This window comes from Papio anubis, chromosome 6 (genome assembly GCF_008728515.1).
Source record: "Papio anubis isolate 15944 chromosome 6, Panubis1.0, whole genome shotgun sequence".
NCBI lineage: Eukaryota > Metazoa > Chordata > Mammalia > Primates > Cercopithecidae > Papio > Papio anubis.
Window position 1 is genome coordinate 27,211,200 of NC_044981.1, and position 12,578 is coordinate 27,223,777.

The 12,578-nt window shown below is 39.3% G+C and overlaps 2 long non-coding RNA genes across 5 annotated transcripts in view; one reads left to right on the plus strand and one right to left on the minus strand.

Moving 5' to 3' along the window:
* The window catches only part of LOC110742968, a 50,975-nt gene that overhangs the window by 16,625 nt on the left and 21,772 nt on the right, over positions 1 to 12,578 (minus strand). For 3 of the 4 annotated variants that reach the window (XR_002521299.2, XR_002521300.2, XR_004184248.1), the window contains one exon: positions 7,851 to 8,019. The exons of the other annotated variant lie outside the window; for it this stretch is intronic. This is a non-coding gene — a long non-coding RNA (uncharacterized LOC110742968). The remainder of the gene's footprint in view (positions 1 to 7,850; positions 8,020 to 12,578) is intronic. 4 annotated transcript variants of the gene reach the window in all.
* LOC110742969 lies at positions 8,011 to 10,335 on the plus strand. Its single transcript, XR_002521305.2, has 3 exons — positions 8,011 to 8,853; positions 9,490 to 9,735; positions 9,988 to 10,335. It is a non-coding gene; the product is annotated as an uncharacterized LOC110742969 (long non-coding RNA).

The window sequence follows — 12,578 nt, forward strand, 5'->3', positions numbered from 1 at the left end:
AGCTCACTGCAAGCTCCACCTTTTGAGTTCATGCCATTCTCCTGCCTCAGCCTCCCGAGTAGCTGGGACTACAGGTGCCCGCCACCTCTCCCGGCTAGTTTTTTGTATTTTTTAGTAGAGACGGGGTTTCACTGGGTTAACCAGGATGGTCTCGATCTCCTGACCTTGTGATCCGCCCATCTCGGCCTCCCAAAGTGCTGGGATTACAGGCTTGAGCCACCGCGCCCGGCCGGCTCTTTCTTTCTCTCACCTTCTATGACACCTATTTAATAAGCTGTTTCTTGTTACCCTATTTAAAATTATGATACATATCCCATCGGTGTTTTGTATCCTATCTTGCTTTATTTTTCTTCATAGTATGTACTCTATACTTTTAAAAAATATTATCTCCCCCTTCAGTGAGACACAAGTGAGAGTTCCCCATAAGCAGGAAGGGAGGTTAGCAAACAATGCTGTTATCTAAATGCAACTTTAAGCGATCTCTCCTGGCCTTTACCCTTTGGAAGTGAGTAGGGTACAGGAAAATTACCTAAAATACCCATGGGCTCATACCTCATGACAGTATGTGACCCTGGGCAAATCATTTAATCTCTTTGAGGCTGTTTCCTAAAATGTAAAATGTTATTAAAAGTATCTTCCCTTCCTACCTTACAGGGATATTTTGAGAGGAATATGAAGTGACAAGAAAAGTCTGTAATGAGCAGTAACCATCTGCAATGAGTATACAATGGGCTGGTTGTGATCTCAGGCTATTGATGAGCTGGCTGTAACTCAGTAGGTCTGTTGGCGGGCTGAACTACTCTACAGTTGGTTCGAGAAGCCCACAGAGAAAAGGCCTCTTATATAAGTCCTGAGTCAGACATCAGCTTTATGCTTCTAATGAGTAATGGTTGCTTAGAAAGGTTATACGATACTCTATTTTTCTCTATCTTGATTTTCAGCTAGCCACATTTTAGTAAAAAAAAAAAAATTATCAAAGAAAAATTTTAATGTAGAAAACCCTCTGTAATTATATTTCTGTTACTGGAAAAGACTGACAGTGTTAGAATTTTCAAGAAAAAATGCTTTTCTCTAACTTTAGGAACTTCAGTGTTCTAAGGACATGAGTTTGAGAATTATTGGTATAAGAGTTTGGTATATGAGGAGAGGAAGTTTTTCTTGGATGCAATAAGGAATTAAAGAGACTGACTGTAACATGGAGTTAGTCTCAGGTTGCCAAGGTCTACCATATACTTTATGTTTTGGAACATTTCTTACCTCAAAAATCCCATTACTTCCTTTTAAACATAAGGACTAAAAAGCTGTTCCAGGCCTCTCTTATCATGTAAAATGAGTCAAGACATTATAGTGGTTGAAAAAGTGGGCTCTTAAGTTTGAATCCTGGTTCTGTCATATATTGGCAGTGTGACCTCAGGCAAGTTATTTAATCTTTCTGTGTCTGTACTAGTTTGCTAGGGCTGCCATAACAAAGTACCACAAACTGAGTGGCTTAAACAACAAAAATGTGTTGTCTCACAGTTCTGGAGACTAGAAGTCCCTAATGAAGGTGCCATTAGGGATGCTTCCTGCTGATGGTTCTGAGGGAGAATCTGTTCCAGACCTCTCTCCTAGTTTTTGGTAGTGTCAGTCATTATTTTGCTTGTAGATGGCATTCTCCCTGTATCTTCACATTATCTTGCCTCTTTACTTGTCTCTCTCTGTGTCCAAATTTTCTGTTTTTAAGGATGAGTCATACTGGATTAGGGCCCATCCTAATGACCTTATCTTAACCTGATTATCTGCAAAGTCTATTTTCACCATCTTTTGGGGAAGACACAATTAAACCTATAACAGTGTCTTAGTTTCCTTTTCTATAAAAGGAGAATGGTGATTAGCTACCTGATAGGACTATTGTAAGGGAATTTTGAGTTAAGAGATGGCATATGTTTAGAATAATTTCTAGTCTATAACAATTACCCAAAAGGATAGAGGGTAAGATTTACTTATGTAGACTTGAGAAAATGAATAAACTGGAATTGAAAGGCAGATCATCTACCACGGATATCTGTTACCAGGGCAGATTTGGCTCATCATGCTTCCTAGTCTTTTCTTCCTATCTTCTGTGGAACAAGCCTACCACCCATTTCTCTGGTATCATGACAATACCCTAACAACTGAGAAGGACTTGCCTTTAGTTTGTATATGTCTCTGTTTGAATCTCTCCTCCCCTGATTTTTCCCAATCATGGGACAATGTTCAAAAGGCATCAGGTCCTTCAAATATCATTTGGTATTTTAGGAGAGCTGAGTGTCAGGCCTTGCCAGTCATTCCCAGGGTGTGTGACCCTAGACAACTCTTTCTCTTATCTCGATCTCACTGACCCCTGCTATAAGAGTTTCATTATTCACGTTTACATAGCACTTTGGAATTTTCAAAGTAATTTTGTTATGAATTTGTCTTATTTAAGTCTTACAATATCCTATTGCAGTAGGGTTATTATCATTCCATTTTATAATAATATTGAGGTTTAGAAAGATGATTTAGTTGAACAAGATGACACAGATAGAAAAATCCCAAATTATCAAAATCTAGTCCCTTGACTCTTGAGTACAGTGCTTTTTGCATTGTCCTGCTGTGTCTGAGGGATACTTTGTCTTCTCATTTGCCTAAACTGAACTAGTGGAACATCCCCTTGTTAGAATGGGAAAACCAATCCCCCAGGCATTTAGTCCATGCCTATCTCAATTCTGGGGGTCATGAAAGACTCAAGACAGTATGAAAAAAAAACCTTCCAAAATGCTTTGAAAAATAAGTATTTTCTAGTTTCAAAGTGGCTCTAAGAGGAAATTACTGCACATTGCAAAGCAAAAATGTCAAAAAATATATATTTTCACTCCTCTTTCTGATTTTGATCCCCATTTTTCCTATCTCCTTCCTAAACTCTTTATCAAATCCCTATTCCAGCCTAATTTTTCATTTTCTTGCCTGTTCTCTTTCTCTCTAGACAATTCTGTTTTTTTCCCCCTCAATCCTTTCAGACTTCTAGGGATGTTGAACTTTTATCCCCCATTTTCTGAATTCCCATGTTCCATGAGACTGCCTCCCAAACTGGTGTTAGACAGAGGAGGGAGACTGGCTTTCCAGTTCTTTTTCTGACCTTGGCTCAGAACTTTGAGAAATCCTGGAGAAGAGTCCAGGACAGCCTCTGCTTGCCAAACTCTATATAATCATGCACACATCCTTTATTTTCTGGTCCTCAATTTGCCCATGTGTAAATAAAGAGATTGGATGAACTTCATTGCTTGAGGCCGATTCTGGTTCTGAGACTCTATGCAGGACAACTTCCTCCAGACAAGCAGGGCTTTAATGGTGAAGTGAGAAAATGCTCATAAGAATATTGTTAAATAGAAAACCTGAATACTAAACTACGTATGTAGTATAATTTCAGCTATGTAAAACAAAATAATTTACTAATTTAACTTATATGTACTGAGCACTCCACAGTCTACAACTTTTTCATTTTGCTTCATTTGACACTATAGGAGATGCCTCACAAGTGTCATATGGACAGGGACTGACCAGCTAGACCAAGTTTCGTGGGCTGTGAACCTCAGCCCCATAGGTCCAGAAACTGAGTATTTTTCAGGGCACTGATGTTACAGAGTCTCTTGGGGACAACTCACAATAGCAAACCTCACAAAAGACAGTTCCTAAATATATTTTACTGAATGCTAATGGAGGCTGTATATTTCCAGTGAAATAATTCATGGGTTCCATGTTTTAAGGTGTCAGAGAGAAGACTGCTTGTTGATCCTTGAGTCAGAGGAAACGGAAAAGGTAGTCATGAGGGAGAGCCTATTCAGGCCACAGGGGTATGTTTATGTGTCCTCATGCCATGACAGAGTACATGTTGCTAGTGACTAATATGCTCCTGGGTGGACTCTACATCTCTCCAGCCCTGGATAGGACCTGGCAGACCCCAGTCCTTGAGTTCCAGGGTTTTTGGCTCTATGATGACCATCTCCATTTGGTTAATATATTTTGTCCTGAGATTGGCACATTCAGCTTTTCATTTTTATTTCAATTCATTGATTAGGTAAATTTGTATTCTACTTACAGTATATATTTGTGCCTGTTTTCCTCCATACTTGTTCACATTTGATTTTGACAATAATTTTAATTTTTTCTGCCTAACAGGAAAAATGGTATTTCATTGTAATTTTAACTTGCATTTTTCTGACCCTAGGCAGTTGCACATCATGGTATAAATTCACTGCAGATTTTTTTCTTTTCTGAATTTTAATTTATATTTTGTATTCTTTCTGCTATTTGGTTATGTGTCTTTTAAAAATTGATTTATAAACATTACTTATATATTCTGGGTATTATGCCTTTATTTGTTCCACATTCTCTTCCCAGTCTGTAACATATGCTTTAATTTGGCTTCTGTCATTTTAAATACAAAGGTGCTAAATTTTAATGTAGTCATGAGTGTTTTCAATTTTTAATTCATGAGTATTTTTATTTTTATTTTTTTGTCTCATGGTGTCTTCCCTACCCCAAAAATGTAAATCTAGTGTCCTATATTTTAAAATATATTTTAAGTTTGTTGCTTCACACTTAGAATCTTTAATCCATCTGATATTAATCTTGTTAATTGAGTAAGGTGATAAACTAATTGTGTTTTTCTATATTCATAGCTAATTTTTCCAACCACTTTTTAAATTTTAATTTTAGTATTTATTTATTATTTATTTTGAGACAGTCTCACTCTGCTCTGTTGCCCAGGCTGTAGTGCACTGGCACAATCTCGGCTCACTGCAACCTCTGCCTCCCAGAGGTTCAAGCTATTCTCCTGTCTCAGCCTCCCAAGTACCTGGGATTACAGGCCTGCATCATCACCCTGGCGAATTTCTTTTTATTTTTTTAGTAGAGACAGGGTTTCGCCATATTGGCCAGGCTGGTCTCAAACTCCTGACCTCAAGTGATCCTTGGACCACAGGTGCTGGGATGCCTTGGCCTGTGTCCCCTTGCCCATTCGCTTCTGCTAGAGATGTGGTATACTACTAGATTTGAAGAAGATCTAACTCGAGACTTTTGTTTTGTGATTCTGTACTCTTTCCCTGCAGGGTACCTCATGATTTAAAATATTAAATGAATGATGATGATAGATGGTGTAGTGATAGATGATAGTCTGGAATAAATGAATAGATAGATAGATAGATAGATAGATAGATGGATGATGTCTAAAGCTTTCTTAAGCCCAGGTCAATATTTCCATACCTTCAACAAAAACCAAAATCCTTGATTTATCAGTGATTCATCTCTTCTCATGCTCCACAACAATCTTACAGCAAATCTACTAAAATATATGTAAAATCTGACCACTTCTCACCACTTCAACTGTGACTACCCCTGTCTGGGCCACTGTTATCTCTCACCTGGATTCCTGTGTTGCATTTCTCCCAGTCTTCTCACTTCCCCTCATGCCCCTCCACAGTCTCATCTCAGCTAGCAGCCACAAAAATCCTGCTAAAACAGTCTGATTCTGTCACTTCTTTGTCCCAAAGCCTGCACTGGCTCCACATCTCACTTGGCTATGCTCACTCCTTGGGTCCTGAAGCCACTATTCCCTTTGTCTAGAATCCTTTTCCCTTTCACATCTGCATGGCCAAATGCTTTATTGCCTGTCAGTCTTTGCTCAAATAGCATTTTCTCATGAAACCTACACTCCAGTTACAACCCTGGTTACTCTCCACAACCAATCTTGATACTCTACATATTTTCTATAGCATTCATTGCCCTCTAAATTACTAAGTATCCAATAAATGTTTCTATGGATTGTAATATTCCCAGATACCCAACAAACATCTGTTTAATGAATGAAGGAACAGCCTACTAAATACTTCCTTTTATCCCTCAGGCATTTCACATTCATCCTGTTCAAAATTCATTAGTTTTCTCCCAAAACTGTCTATTCCTCCATGCTAGATGGCTAAGAGTCAGTTTCTTTCAACTCCCCCTTACTCTCACCATGACAGTCTTCTCTGGCCACAACTGTGCAATCTGTGAGAACCAAGCCCTGCTCCTTAATCCCTCCTCTGCCTACTATCTCCTCCATGCCCAATGTTAGCTACTCTGGTTGAAAGGCACATCATTAATAGTTGCTGGTGTTTGTGAAGAATGTCCCACTACACCACATGTCCTCAGGGGAATATAAATTAAAATAATAATGAGATACCATTATACATCTATGAGAATGGCCCAAATCCTGAACACTGACATCACCAAATGCTGATGAAGGATGTGGACGAATGGGAGCTGTCATTCATTGCCGGTAGAGATGCAACATAGTACAGCCACTTTGGAAGACAGTTCGGTGGTTTCTTACAAAACTAAACATACTCTTACTGTACAATTCAGCAATCGCACTCACTGGCATCAATACAAAGGAGCAGCTTTATTCACAATTACAAAAACATGGAAGTAACCAGTATTTCCTTCAGTAGGTGAATGTATAAACAGCAGTACATCCAGACAATGGAAGATTAGTCAGTGCTAAAAAGAAATGAGCTATCAAACAATGAAAAAACATGGAGACAACTTAAATGCATATTAATATGTGAAAGAAGCTAATCTGAAAAGACTGCATACTGTACAGCTCTAACTATATGACATTCTAGAAAAGGCAAAAACAGACAGAAAAAGATCAGTGGTTACTAGGAGTTAATGAGGAGGGAGGGAACTGGTGAAGCACAGAGGATTTTTAAGTCAGTGAAACTACTCTGTCCATACTCTAATGGTGGATACATGTCACTATACATTTGTTCAAATCTACAGAATGTACATCAAAAATAAATCCTAATCTCAACTGTGGACTGTGAGTAGTAATATGTGTCAATATAAGTTCATGAATTGTAACAAAAGTACCATTGAAGAATGTTGAAAATGGGAGAGGCTATGCCTTTGTGGGAGCATGGTATATGGCAAATATCTATACCTTCCACAGTTTTGTCATGAACCTAAAACTGCTATAAAAAAATAAAGTCTATATTTATCCAATCTTAGGACCAAAAATAAATAGGAGATTAATTAATCAAGGCAATGATCATCAAGGGCTGACAGCATAACCATTACATACCTCCCAATATTAGTATATGACACAACCTATGAAGTATCTGTCCATGTACATATATATGATGCTAATCGAACTCCTTGAATTTGTTGATTTATAGGAAACATGAACAAAAGATATATGTTAAATGACACTGGAGGAATATAACTAACAAAGTACAGTACAACTATGGGAAACTCTATATGACAACCCAGCTAATTCAACAAAAAACTGAAAGATGGAGTTTGGTGATTGCGTAGTCCCCTTGAACCATCCGAGGCAACTATGCATTTTCTCTAGAAATTCAGAGAGCAGGCCTGACGTGGTGGCTCACGCCTGTAAATCTTGGCACTTTGGAAGGCTTAGCAGGGAAGGGATCGCTTGAGCCCAGGAATTTGAGACCAGCATGGGCAACACAGGGAGAACCTGTCTCTACAAAATATTTATAAACTTAGCCAGGCTTGGTGGCACATGCCTGTGGTCCCAGCTACTCAGGAAGCTGAGGTGGGAGGATCGCTTGAGCCCAGGAGCTTAGTGGCACATGCCTGTGGTCCCAGCTACTGGGAAAGTTGAGGTGGGAGGATCGCTTGAGCCTAGGAGGTCGAGGCTGCAGTGAGCCATGGCTACACCCCAGCCTGGGCAACAAGACGAGGCCCTGCCTCAAAAAAAAAAAAAAAAGGAAAAAAAGGAAAAAAAAGAAATTCAGAGACCACTCTGGCATGTACAGCGGAGTCTAACGACAAGTGGTGTGGATGACCTGATGTTGGGGGTGACTGTATAGATTCCACACATTCCACTAAACCCCAGCCTGAAGCAAGAGGAGATGTTCCTTTTCGATGCTCTTTTTAAGGGTTCTGAGATGTCTGTTTTTCGCTTTCTTCTCCCCTTTAACCTTATCTTTCTGTAATCCACATCCTTCTGTGAGCCTTGGAAACAAAATGACAAAAAAATAAATAAATAAAAAATCAAAAATCTACCACTCACCACCTCTTTGATAATTATGGAGGATTTTGCTGTTTTACCTTAATCCTAATCTTCCCTAGTAAAGCAATCAGAAATGGCTTCAATACCAGCAGTTTTTGGATATGTTCCTCATGTGATTTTCCTGTTTCCCAAAATCTCAAGCCGGAAAAGCCCTGGGTCAGGTCTGTTTTTGCTGGAAAAGATTCCTGTTTCCCAGAGGCAAACCAGTACTATTAACGCCATACAGTTACTATCTGTTCCCTGCAGTATCGCCCAAACCTGATACACTGGGCTGCACTTTTCCCCATTGTCAAACAAGGGATCCAAACCTAGTTTCAGAGTCTGACACACAGGAACCTTCGTATACCAGGAATTTCTTTCATATACAGCACCCGGTTTTACACAGCTTGCTCCCTCTTCCTGGATTCAGTCTCTGCCGTTATGAGGTTCATAATCGAGATCCTAGGTCCCTCATCCCCTTTATTAGCAGGCAAGGGTGCGCAGAGACTCAGGTCCCTTCTCCCAAAGCAGAAATGGCCTTGAAGGGAGACTGAACCTCGGAAGTGGCCTCGGAAGGAGGCCCAGCAACCGCGCCCTCCTCTTTGCCATGCCTCTTGGATGCTAGTCGGGTTCGCAGCCTCAGTCTGCGAACTACAATTCCCAGAAATATCCGAGGCGCTTATCGTCACAGTGCCTTAGACTCCATTTCCCAGAAGTCTTAGGGAGGATTTCCACGCGCCTCAGAAACGCCGTGAGCGGTCATGGGCTTTTGCCCTAAGAATCTAAAGGCTAGCTGGGTGGGTAAAGTGCTGTCTGTGTAGTGGGTCTCGTTTTGCGGGGATTGTCCAACAGGAATGGCTTCTTTTCACTTCTTTTTCTAACAAAGTGATAATTCAGAATGCAGCCTTTGTCCTTTTTTTGTTAGATTTTATTCACTTAACATGTATTTTCCAAGCCTATTACATTCGTCTAGATTTCTGATTTGTGGGCTGTGGGACTGTGAGGACAGAAACCCTCTCATATTGTTTTATATTGTTTTGTACTCAGTACCTGTTTTAAGAAAAAACAAGAAAGTAAAACCAAAGACAGGCAGCCTGGCGCCAGGCCTGCAACCAGCCCTGGGCCTGCCTGGCCTAAACCCAGTAGTTAAAAATCAACTCATAACTTAGAAACCGATGTTATTCCTAGATTCCAGACATTGTATAGAAGAACATTGTGAAACTCCCTGCCCTGTTCTGTTTCACTCTGACCACCGGTGCATGCAGCCCCTGTCACGTACTCCCTGCTTGCTCAAATCAATCACGACCCTTTCATGTGAAATCTTTAGTGTTGTGAGCCCTTAAAAGGGACAGAAATTGTGCACTCGGAGAACTCGGATTTTAAGGCAGTAGCTTGCCAATGCTCCCAGCTGAATAAAGCCCTTCCTTCTACAGCTCGGTGTCTGAGAGGTTTTGTGTGCAGCTTGTCCTGCTACTATTGAAGAAAGATGAGCCACTGGATAAAGGTTGGCACTATCATAATAATTCAGCTCATCAAAGAAGGCTCGATCCTTCCCCCAACATTTTCCCTGCTAACCCCTCCCCTTCTCTGTCCTTAGCAATACGCACAAATATACACCCTGAAAAGCATAAAGGGATGAAAAGCAAAAAATAAACACCGCTCAGATCATCGCTGGTCATGTTAGTATATGCTCTTTCAGCCCTTTTACAATGTAGATATTTATATGTTTATATCTTTATATGATATATACAGAGAAAGGTTATGTGTATTATGTTTATGCTTAACAAAAATGTTATAATTTATATTTAACAAAATGTTTACATATTGATCTTAAAATTTTTCCTATGTTAATATTCTTTTACAATACAATTTTTAATGCTATTATCTAAGAACTAACTAATCTTGTACCATGTATCTGCATTTCTTTGCAGGTTTCCTGTTTATCTGGAATCTCTAGCAAATGCTTGAGTCTGCTATTATTGAAACAATATTATAAAATATATATATAATTATTTTATTAGTTGTGACAATGACATCATGGTTATGTTTAAAGGAAGAAAAAGTTCTTACATGCAAACAAGTCAAATAGTAAAATGTCTGGAACTTTAAAATACTTCAGGAATAAATAAAAGTGGGAAGTAGGGGCAGGGATTGCTGAACAAGATTGGCAAAGTATTGATCATTGTTGAATGAATGTTAGTGAAGGATACACAAGAGTTCACCATACTGTTCTATTTTGTGTCTATTTGAAATTTTCTGCAATAAACTTTTTAAAAAAAGTATACCAGCATTCCTCTTAGAACATATGAAACCAGCTAATTCTTTCCTGCCTCACGTTCAGGTCATTTTTGGTCACTGCTCAAATGAAGAATTTTCACCTCCGCTGTTATCTTCCTACTGCTCAGTGATTCTTTTCCCTGGGACCCGTCCTCTTCCTAGTGTTTCCACAGTACCTCTGAAACTAAATAAATCTCATCTCTTCCCAGAACACCCTCTCTGTCTTCAGGCTGTCTCCCAGATCTCACTCTCTTCAGATACTGCTTCCTTATCAAGGTCAGAGTTCTTATTCTCCTGAGTCCAAAGACTGTGGTAGTATCCCATAGATTGCCTCCACCAATTTCAAGCACACTGGTGTATTTCTACTACAGGTTTCTAAAACCACATCTCCCTTGAGGTACAAGGCACAATAAGGAGCAAACTCTCTGGCTCTTGTACCCCTTATTACCCTTTGTCACCATCACCTATACAACTCCTAATCTCTCATACATACATCTGGCATACATCTGTTATCTGGCTTGTAGCCTTCCACTCTATCTCATGTCTCAGTTAATCCTGAGTGACATCAATGTGCCTGAAAGAGTAGATGCCCAGTAAATATTTATTGAATCAATCAATATCCACGTGTATGAATCATCCAGCAAACATTCGCTTTTTATCTGCATCCCTGGGATCTGACAGGCAGGAATCCCCACGCCTGTGAGTGATGTAGCATCTGCAGCCTGTGCTTTTCTCCTCCCACTGGTGAATCTAATCCTTCTCTTTTTAATTCTTGTTCCAAAAGTCCTCCTCCTCCTCTGCCTTTAGAAGGTGCCTGCCATCTGCTCCCCACCCACAACCTTCTGTCCTTCACAGTGTTCACACCCACAACTTAGTTCCTATCCATCCCAACTGCCAGAGATACCATTTCTTTCTGCCTCCTGTGTGACTTTGCCCTCAAACTCTACAATTTTCAGTCTCTTCTTTTCTAGTGACTTATTTCATTATCATTTTAAACAGGTCTAGATAAGTCTCTACTATTTAAAAACATCTTCATTAAACCTACATGCTACCTTAGTCAGCAAGCTAATTCCTTTTAATACAGTCAGATTTCAGTTTCTTTGGACTATTACTATTTCCTTCATTCTCTTCCTTGCCATCCACTTATTCCATAGCCTCTTAAATTTGACCTATCTCTCTGAAACTTAATTATATTCTATCTTAGGGAAAGGAAAATTAAAACTACACTGATAACATTTCACCAATCAGATAGGCAAAAATTCCTAAATAATGACAACATAGTCTTTGTCAAGACTGTGGAGAAAGAATCAATTTCATATGTTGATGGTAGGAGTAGTAACTCCATGAATATCTGGCAAACTTACAAATTTCTCTAGAGAACCCTAAATGACAAATAGCTAATGAAAAAGAATGAAGGAACTCTCTATATGAAAAGATTTCTAGAACATGTTATTGAGTGAAAAAGAGCAGGTATATAGCACTCTATGTTAAAAAAAAAAAAACAAAAACAGAATTAAAACAAGAATGTGTATTTATATTTGCTTATGTCTTTACCAAAGCTCTGGAAGGATGAACAAAATAATTAAAGTGGTTACTTGGGGTTCTTAGACAGATGGAGAACAGGGGTAGGAGTGACAAGTTTTTCATTTTTATACTTTATGATTTTTGAACCACATGACTGTTCATATTTATTCCAAAACTTAACTTTTCTGAGGACTCCACTAACCCCTAATTGGTAAAGTTATTCTTCCTGGTACAAATTCTAACTCAGTAGCATGGTATACCACTCACCAATCCTTCCTTGGAATTTTCTCATCTAGCTTTTGAGGGCTTTACCCTTCTAGTTCTCTGACTTACCTTACTTACTTCTCATTATTTGACTCTTCTTTGTGTTTCTTGAGTACAGACATTTTCCAAAGTTCTGTCTTTAGCATCTTTTCTCTGTCTCTCTCTAGTCTCTTTCTGCTGCAACTTAAACCATTACTTCTGTGTACTAGGCCTACATCTCTGCACAGGGCCTTTCTCCTGAGCTCAAGACCCACATTTCCAGCTACTTCCTAGTTATCTCCAGATCCATATCAACATTCTGTTGGCACCACAAACTAATGTGTCCAAAAAGGAGCTAACCATCTTCAATCCAGCTTTTTCTATTGGCTACCATGTTTGGTGGTGTCACCTAGCTAAAAGAGGGCATTTTGGTGGTCACAATAGCTGGGGAGTGCTACTCAAATTTAGTGAGCAGAAG